Source organism: Pocillopora verrucosa, chromosome 10, assembly GCF_036669915.1.
Source record: "Pocillopora verrucosa isolate sample1 chromosome 10, ASM3666991v2, whole genome shotgun sequence".
In the NCBI taxonomy this organism is placed as follows: Eukaryota; Metazoa; Cnidaria; class Anthozoa; order Scleractinia; family Pocilloporidae; genus Pocillopora; species Pocillopora verrucosa.
Genome location: NC_089321.1, coordinates 15155337 through 15165113, shown reverse-complemented (window position 1 = coordinate 15165113; position 9777 = coordinate 15155337). Strand labels below are relative to the sequence as shown.

Genomic DNA, 9777 nt, shown 5'->3' with positions numbered 1-9777 from the left:
TTAGTTAATGTAATGAATTAGAATCGAAAGTTATTAAAATGGACTGAAGAATTTTACATTTTAATGAGAATTTGATCTTTTAAAATGTTTTCATGGAAAGTAAAGATTGGAGTGGCTTTGGGTATTTCAGCCCTAATTTGGAAAAAATAAAACAGTTATTGGTATGTTCTAAACATCACAACACCTGAGAGGACACTGGAAATGTAGTAAAAGTATTTTTAAGCACCCAGAGCAAAATGAAGAATGTGAGGCAGTGAAAGGAGACTGATTTTTCAAAGCTATTTGTCGTAAAAGCTGCCACCAGCTTGTTATTGAACTCAATAAAAATTTGCCTGGAAGGCATTAACTTTCTTTTGTCGCGAAACTCGTGGATTTTTGAAATTTTAAGCGGATGCAAAATCGAGACAAAAGTTCGTCATAACACAATTTGTCCTTCGATTTTGTCAAGAGAATTTTGGTTTTGTCTGTTAGTGCAGATAGCCCAGATAGGCACTTTCAAATATATTACCCATGTGATCCGACTACAACTTTAATTCCGAAAACTTCGAAAACATCTCCAGTCAGTCTGGCTTTCTTTTACTGCTTTACATTTCCCCTTGTACTGTGGCTGTTAATGAGTACTTTCACCGCATTTCCAATGTTTCTTAAAGTGTTTGGATGTTTAGAACATGCCAATAACTATTATATCTTTTCCATACTGTGGTCAAAATGACCGGAACGAAACAAAATTAACTTGTACTTGAGGATTTCGCTGGATGGCTGGTAGTACTTCAAATGAGTCGATACGTCGTGCAGGTGTCCCAGCGGATTTGGACCCCACTAGATTTGGACCCCCCGGTCCAAATCTGCCGGCGGATTTGGATCCCCAACAAAACTGAATGAAAACATCATCCTTGACGTACAACTAAAAATGGATGATACTTAAGTTCCAGTGCGTACTAAAGTATGTTTTCAATTCAAAACATGCGTATCATTAATGCATACGAACTGGCATCCCGTCGGATGTTTCATTTGACCAAGGGAAAATGGGCAAGAATTTAGTGTAATTTCTGGAGAGAGGTCGGTTTTGAACCTTTTCCGCGATAGTCGAACACCGCTAGATTCAATAAGAGACAAACTTGTGACACTAATTTATTTTGTCATTATTCAATGCCCGAGTGTTGGGACGACATGGTACAGTGCGAGTTGTGCGAGGAATGGTTACACATGAGCTGCAAGGGTTTAAGACTGGCCCAAAGGGCGAGTGGTTCTGCATTGTCTGCAGATCGCCAGACTCTAGACGTCTTCGTAACTTTTAAGGTGTTATTTCGGATTCCTCAACAATTAATAATCGTTAAAATTAGAAAATAAGATTGAGTTCATGTAATAGTCTCCACTTTTGTTAACGTATCAAGAAAAGCGGATCAGCTTAGGGTTGAGCAGGCTTTGTTTAACGATTAACAATGACCGTATATGGCTACTTTGGAACAATGGCGGAAACAGCTTTAAAATACACGCGGGATTTTTCAAAATTTTCGATTATCATACGAGCGGCAGATTTAAACCATCGGCAAAACTGATGATAAGACAAATCCTCCCCGTGGGGGTGATTCTGGTAGATTTTTTAGGATGCAAATAGTCACCGTGGGGTGGATGGTGGGGCGACTGTGGGTAGTAAAGAGATGTCACCGTTTTTTTCCTTTATTTTGCTTAGAACTGGCGAAAGATATATTCAATTAGAGGCTCGCTGTGCGATGCAAAAGTAATGAGGGCATGTGAAACCTGGTATTAACGTCCGAAGCCTACCACGCCGTTGAATTTCGCGCTGCGTGAATGAGAATTTGTTCGAGATGGGCACAAAAAGTTTCATATTCTCCTTCTTCTAGCGTGTGATTTAAACCTGGTAATAACGTCTGAAGCCTCACGCGTCGTTAATTCATGTAGTTTCATGGGTATCATTCTCTTTCCGTATTTCAATTAAACGAAAGGAGTTAAAAAAACAATGGCGAGGGGAAATAGTCGCATACGCTCGTCAATTTCTCCCATTTGACTCGACTGTTTAATCCGAGTATGTTTAAATTTCGCGCTTCGTAAGCACGAAAAACTGAATAATCTCCTCCCACAAAATTTTTTTGTGTTTACACAAGCCGACATCTAATAGATACCTATTCATCCTTTTGTGTGAGAGCAGGAGGTGAGATTTTTTTCGCATGATCATGTTCTGCTAGTTTCTTTTGTTTGTTTTTTCTTTTTTTTGCTCAACAGGTTACGTGTATATTGTCAGATTCATCTACCAAAGTATTGGGCAATCAAATTTCGCGCTACGAAAGTTATCCTATTTTCCTAGCATGCAAACAAACATAAAGGGGTCAAAACGTTTGGAAAAGAAAAGGAAAAAAGTTCCCCCCACAGAGCACAAAAATGAGCGAAGCAAATTTCTTGTTTATCGCTTATATTTGTAAACCAAATTCACAAGTAATTAAAGACATCACTGTTACTTTTATCTTATGACATATATATGTTTATATTTACTTAACCTGGTCTTTAAAAATGTTTTTTGATAGCTTTAATTATTGCAGAGATGGATTTCCTTGATTGAAGGTGGGTATTGGTCATCGAGTTTGAACGGTGCCAATAAATCTGTTAAAATGATAATAATTATGATGATAATAAACTAATTGTGATGAAAGACAAATGTAATAATCAACAGCACAACGTAGGGTATTGGGTGTAGAGTAAATGTATTGTGAATACCTTCTTTAATTGCAAAGGTGAGGATATCTTAAGGTATGCATCGTTTAATGGAAGCATTAAATATTGTTTCTGTGACCGTAACAAGTAAGACATCTCAAAAACTCAATCGCTCAGTTGCTTTGAAATCAGTGTTACTAAAACGAATCCCTTTGAAGCAAACTTCGCCACAATGTGTCACAAGGTAATTCAATCTAACCAAGACCAAAGCTGTGAGGGATGGGTGCTCTGAACTGACTACTATTTAGAGGGAAAGTTACTTGGAAGCAGCTGAAGACTTTTCCTCACACTTTACCTCAACTGTTGAAATACGTTATCCCTTTCTGCGTCGGCGTCTCAGCCCAATAACACGTAATAGCCTGAGCCGGCCGACCCTGTTCTGCTTTGTCCGCCTTCTGTTCGAACGTCGCCAATATTTTTGCCATTTAGGGTCTGATGATCTCTTCTCATCTTCATCATCAGTGTAAACTTCTGGTCGATTTTTATCGAAGTCACCATATTCACTTTAAATGAGATGAACATTGTAAGCTTTTCAAAATCAACATCTTTAGCTGCTACACCTTTTTGTTTTCTACTATAACAAAAAGCACCGGATCATTTAAAGCCCGAGTATTTTAAAGTTCACTCCATGAACAAGGCATTTGTTATAGACAGTTCTAAACGCCACCATTGTGTGATATCGCATGTAGTCCAATAACAAAAATAACCTTATGGATTGAAGACAAACACTGAGTGCCCCTTATAGGTGAACAAGACTATCTGAACCGACCCTAAGCAGAAGTTTAACCGTCAGTTAATTGCCTAAAGTCTGAAAGATCCTGTAGGGCTTAGTAATTAGTAAATTCAACCATAATTTAAATTCGCTAAATGTTTTACAGAGGATAATAAGTAAACGCGCGTAGGTTTGGAATTACTCTTCAGATGAGTTTAACTTGATATGGGCTGGAAATCCTTGCATATCACCGCAATAAATAAATATGCTATTCTTTTCATACCAGTCAAATCAAATTTCATTTGGGCCAAAAGCGCTCTGCAAATTGTAAAGTGAAGTTTGTATCCTTTTTCTCCTCTGTGCTTAATTGTGCTTTATTAGCAATATAGGATGCGATAGCTACAATGAATTTTTCTTTTAAAGCTTAGTACCTTAAAGATTCCACCCAGACTGCTGTGTTCTCTTCTTCTCCATAATCACTTATATGTAATGCAAAGGAGGTAGCAACAACCGATCCCTAAACGGCGATAAGGAGGAACCTGTTCATGGTTAAGTCCTTCGTGCCTCTGGCTCGTTCACCGGGTGTACAGTGCATTTTATATCCTTTGATAGCGAGTATAAGTGAGTGATTTCTATATTGCGTGGTCGTGTTCTAGGCTTTGTTTATCAACAGATAAATTGCTCGATCAGTCTTGTTCACCGATATTTTAGTTTGGTATGTAAGCCTGCGTGATACTGTTGTAACCTGATGAAACCGGCTGAGAAGACGATATAACCCAAAACATTTCTACACCTGCACTATGACAATTTACTCGCCTCTTGAAACTGATCAGTCTAGTGGGAAAAGACAAAGAGGAGAATAACACTTCCAGATAAACATTTTAATCCAATGTTTTTTTCAATGTTCTAGCTACTGCAAAGGCCCCAGGATGAAAACGATCTTTAGTCATTGACGTATGTATCTGAAGTGTTTTTTTCTCCTATTAGGTTCCGTTTATGTAAGCTCGTATAAGGTCATTTTCCTGATAGATTTACGCAGCTGCAGAGAGATTACTCTCTTATCTTTTTAATCGCTGTCTCGTCTTTGTTCTATTAGGCGTTCAAAACACTTCTTACAATTGGTACTCTTGATTTTGATGAGGAAATATATTGCCTAGATCATTCATTGATCTCGGCGTAAAGGGGAAGTGTTCGAAATTTCTTAACTCGTGTAGAGCAAGAACGATGGTAGGCTTGAAGTGGTATATTTTTCCTAAAATTTGCAGTGTTATTATGACAATTCACTCCCTGAAAGTGTTATATAGCGTTTGACTTAAAACAAATGCAGCATTTTTTTTTGCCTGTTTATCACTATTCAAGTGTTTCTAATTTGTTTAAGCAATTTACATTCATGCACTGAATAGGACGACTGGATTTTTTTACAGATCCTGATACACTTGCAATAGTAGGAAATGTTTCGGTAACCACGATATTCCAGTAAACTTATAATAATCACGTCCTGGCGATAAACTTTAGCATGGAACAATCAAATGAAGGAGTCTGTAGATAAGAGTACACTTTTTAAGAGCGGTTAACAATATCCGGGCCACATTTTCTTCTCGAAAGTGCAAAACAGAGGGTGACTTTGAACAATTGCAGCAAAATTTTTCGCCTGCTTATCACCATTAAAGTGTTTATTAATTTGTTTTTTTTAAAGCTTAGTTCAGACGTCTTTCCACTCATGTGCCGAAACTAATTGACAAATTAAGTTCGGAAAAAGAGCGACGTCTAAGTCAGTTCTGTTCTACAGCTTTAATTAGGTGCGGTACATATCGTCAAGTTCGACAAGGTCTGTCGGATTATTCGACAATGGAGAGGCAGCTGATTCAAACTGTAGAAAATCTCTCTCGTTTTTAAATTTCAAATAGCAATTTTTCTCTTCCTCTCCCCCCTTTGCATTCTTTTTGTATTAACGCGCGGTGCGCGTGATTTCACAAATTAGCCAATCACATCAAAGAACTCTAAACTTGACAATGGAAAAACTGACGTGGACATTTTCGTGTACTTTTAGTTTTTTTTCGCGAATTTTATTTACTTTTTGTTTTTTAAACTTTCGTTCGCGTAAATTTGTCTCTCCTTTGATTGGAATTTGAGAAGTTTTGGAGTTTTCATTTTAGCCAAATCTTGTGGTTTGTTTAACAAGTTTATACATATTTTCTATGGAGTTTTGAGTCTAGTCTCTTTTTTCTTAAATGGATTTTTTACACAGACGTCGCTCTTCTCATATGTATAAATCGTGATACACTTGCAATGCTCGGGAATATTTCGGCAACCACAATATTCCAGTGAACTTAAATAATTGCGTGCAAGCGATAAACTTAATCATGAAAAAAATCAAATGAAGGAGTCTGCAGATATGAGCGCATTTATTAAAAGTGGCTAACAATATCAAGGCCACATTTTCCCTCCGAAATTGTTAAATAGAGGATTACTTTGAAAAAGTGCAGCAAAATTTTTCGCCTGTTCAAGATCACCATTAAAGTGTTAATAATTTTCTTTTAGCAACTTATTTTCATGCACTTAATAGGACTGCTGGATTTTTTAATAAGTCCTGATACACTTTTAAACCACGGGAATATTTCGGGCACCACGATATTCCAGTGAACTTAAAATAATTGCGTCCTAGCGATAAACCTCATCATGGAGCAATCGAATGAAGAAGTCGGTAGATATGAGTGCACTTTTTGAAGAGTGGCTTACAATATCACGGCCACATTTGTTTTGTATTTTGGCACATATATCCTTTTGGGTATCTCTGATTTCAAGACTTCAAATTCAAATTTTGACGCTAATCAGAAACAGACGAGGACTGACATCCTGATGAATAAGCTACTCCTTCCAGCCTCGGTGCAAATGCTCCAGGCTTCGATAACATTAGCCCATCCACTTAAACGTACCCTTCCTGATAATAAGCCGGGAACAAATTCCTCCCAAATTCATTGGCCTTGGCCTATTAATCCAGCTTTTTGTCAAGATAAAATCTACTTTGTCCCCAATCTCTGCTGATTGTTTTATGTTTTCACGGGTGAAATGATAACGTAAATGACAACGTATTTCACGTTCGTTCAAACAACACGATTAACCGCGTCTCCTATGTTCAAGCTATTAAATCTACGAGATAATCATCACTGCACATTTTTGTTGCCCATCGAATCTTATCCACTCAAATTTCGATTTCCTCACCATAATATTGAGCACGAGAAGAAGTGTAAATTTCAAATGAAATTATTTTCTTAATGCGAATATGCATACACCGCGTATATTGGTTCAGAAATATAATGTTTATTTGTGACAACCGCCTCTTCAAATAGAAAGATATTCTATTTTCAGCCAAAATATCACGCTTTTTCTATTTTAACACTGCTTCAATAGGTATCGTAGGTTTGTTGTTGAGCAGTTATTGATATGAGGAAAAACCTTTTTGCCGCCACGTTGAATACAGAGGACCTGTTGAAATGAATGACTTATTCTTTTTTGCGCACAAAATCTGCGTATAGCACGCTGGCCAGCTGGGAAGTTTGGTTCCTAGTCTTTCTTAGTTTGCAGACGCCCAATATAGAACGGCTGAGGTATTCTCTGCTGCTATTTTCGGTTGTTATCCTTCATTACAGTGCAACGACTTCAACCGATTCGTTAACAAAGAATTTCGATTTGTGGTTTTAAAAGCCAACCAAATTTAATCCTTAAATTAACTTGTATTTTTCAACTGTGGGAACAGCCGCGGCAGATTCAAAATTTCGATGAGTGTTTTGAAGCGGCCGCGTTTGATTTTCCGACTGTATGTACAGTTTTAGTCAATAAATAAATGTCGATTACCAAAGCGGCCCTTTGTCGAACAAATTTTAATCGATATTGAAAGATACCTGAGCGGTTGAAATTTTAAAACAGAAATCGGCCCTAATAATTTTTTCTACGCCTTTGTGGTTTGCGTAAGCCAATCATTACAAAGCGACCGTTGGTATATACTCCTTCGCTTCCTTTTTTGAGAAGCAGTTAGTGTTGGATAAGTGCGAGATTATGTCCGTGCAACTTAGAATCAATCAGGCTGGTGGGCTTTTCGATAACGGTAGACGTTTACCAAACTTTGTTCGCGAAAGGGTCTTGGATCTTCACCACGATGGAGTATCTCAGCGCACAGTTGCACAACAACTTTTTGCAAGTCGTGGTTTTGTTCAAAATGTCTTGCGTGACTACGATTTGACAAACTCTTGTTTTCAACCACCAAAACGCCACAAAGGTCACACTGTTCTGACTCCAGATGCTGCTGAATGCATTGAAATTGAAAAAAATTATAAACCTAGTATCTATACCCCCGAATTACAGAATAGACTTATATTGGATAGCGTTCTACACCCAGCGGACTTGCCTCATCCAAGTACAATTACCAAATTCGTTAGAAACGAACTACTGATGACAAAAAAGAAAATTCACACGGTTCCGTCTGAATCTAGAACAGCAGAGATCGAAGCCCGTACGAACTTCTCTCTTAATAAGGTCAGTGATTTGGTTGTCAGTACAATCCACTTTTTCGACGAGGCAAGTGTTACAAAAACTACAATGAACAGATGATACGGAAATTCAATAATCGGGACTCCTGCCTTTGAAATCCAGAGATCTGCATCCAATGCAACTTTTACAATAAATCTTTTACATTCCTGTCTGGGAGTCGATTTTGTAAATATACTCGAAGGCGCTTCCAACGGTAACGAACTCTTGTTTTTCTTTGAGGAAGCTGTGGAAATAACGAGGCGGGATAGTTCTGTTCTCCTTGAAAGGGGTGATACTGTTATCATGGATAATTGTCCATTTCATCACGGGAGATTCACAGAAAGAGCCTTGAGGGACCTTCTTGGTGAATATGGAGTAAATCGTCTTTTCCAGCCTCCGTACTCTCCGCACTTGAACACTCGCGAACTCTGTTTTCACCAGATAAAGGCTTTTCTCAACAGAAATCAGTTGTTGGCTGCGAGTGAAACAGAAATTGCCATTCACGAAGCATGCGACAGAATCACGCAAAAGAATTCGATGTCATATTTTAGGCACTGTGGGTATTTGATACAGAAAGAAACTCAGAAGGAGTTCTTGATCTTCTTGTTTTATGTGAATATCTGTACCTGGCAATCATACGTGTGATAAACTAGCTGGAATTGCCTTGGTGCTCGAGAAAAATTACATCTGATAAACAAAGAACTTATTGGTTTACCTTTTTTAGAAAATAAAAAATAAATTTTGTAAGTGTGCATTGTTACTTATTATTATTATTTTTTTTTCATATAAATATTTTGTAGAAACATCAAATATAAGTACAAAAAACCTTTGTGGCTTCGTTGTTACAATGTAATAAAATTGAATTTAAGCATGGTTTATTATCTTTTTTCCGAAAATTGAAATTTTCAAGCCTGACAAGTTTTGATAGCCGTCACTGGTATGTAATCTGCGATGTGCATCGAAATATAAAAATTTGCGTTCATCTTTGAGTCATTTCCCGCTTTTTCTCGCCATGATGGCAACGCCGAAAAGTGAAGTGTACCAACGGCTTTGTTCAATTTCTAATGGACTCGAACTCGAGCGTCTAGCTGGGGAATTTGGAGAAGTCACCGAGCCGCAAGTTTCTACCCAGCCTGCATCTTATCTCAAAAGAAGAGAAGACGATCTCGAGCGTTACAAGCGAGCTAATGTTGACATTCTTTCACTAGTGTAAATGGAAGACCGCATCATTTATATTGTATTATGTTATGTTGAAATGTTGAGTTTACAGTTTACATGTGAATACACAATTCAAGTTGTTGCGTTTAAATGTCTGTTTAACTTTAACTTTAAGCGGGAGAATGTTTGGTCACTGGGAAAGGTTTGACCGACAATTTTATCAGCCGGATTTACCACATAGTAGCGAAGTTCTATAAACAGATGTAAAGTCGGATATATTCGTTGCAGATTTCCCTTTAGATCCACATTTTTCGGCTTCCGTATTTTTATGAGGTTTGTTGGTTGGAATAAAGGCCAATTCATGTTTTCTAATTGTTTATAAATTTTGACCGGTCAGTAAATCCCGAACTTTGATCGCGGTCGCTTCAGCATACTTGTATTTTAGGATCTGTCGCGTCTGTTCCCACCACCATGTTAAATTTAGGAACAAATCTGATTGGCTTTTAAAACCACAAAGTCGAAATTCTTTGTTAACGAATCAGCTTCTGATTGGTTAAATAACCTTATATGGCCCCGATTGAAGTCGTTGCACTGTAAATATGTTTCCATGTGAGATCCTTGTATTTTGTAAGTATGATGTTTTAATGTAA

At 37.6% G+C, this 9777-nt stretch overlaps 1 long non-coding RNA gene and 1 pseudogene across 1 annotated transcript; one reads left to right on the top strand and one right to left on the bottom strand.

The window, feature by feature from the left end:
* Positions 1-2398: 2398 nt before the first annotated feature.
* LOC131770077 (uncharacterized) lies at positions 2399-4014 on the bottom strand. The gene is made up of 3 exons (XR_009339101.2): positions 3874-4014; positions 3026-3233; positions 2399-2619 (listed from the first exon to the last, which is right to left on the bottom strand). It is a non-coding gene; the product is annotated as an uncharacterized lncRNA (long non-coding RNA).
* Positions 4015-7891: 3877 nt separating this feature from the next.
* On the top strand, positions 7892-8614 carry LOC131793289 (uncharacterized; annotated as a pseudogene).
* Positions 8615-9777: the final 1163 nt, after the last annotated feature.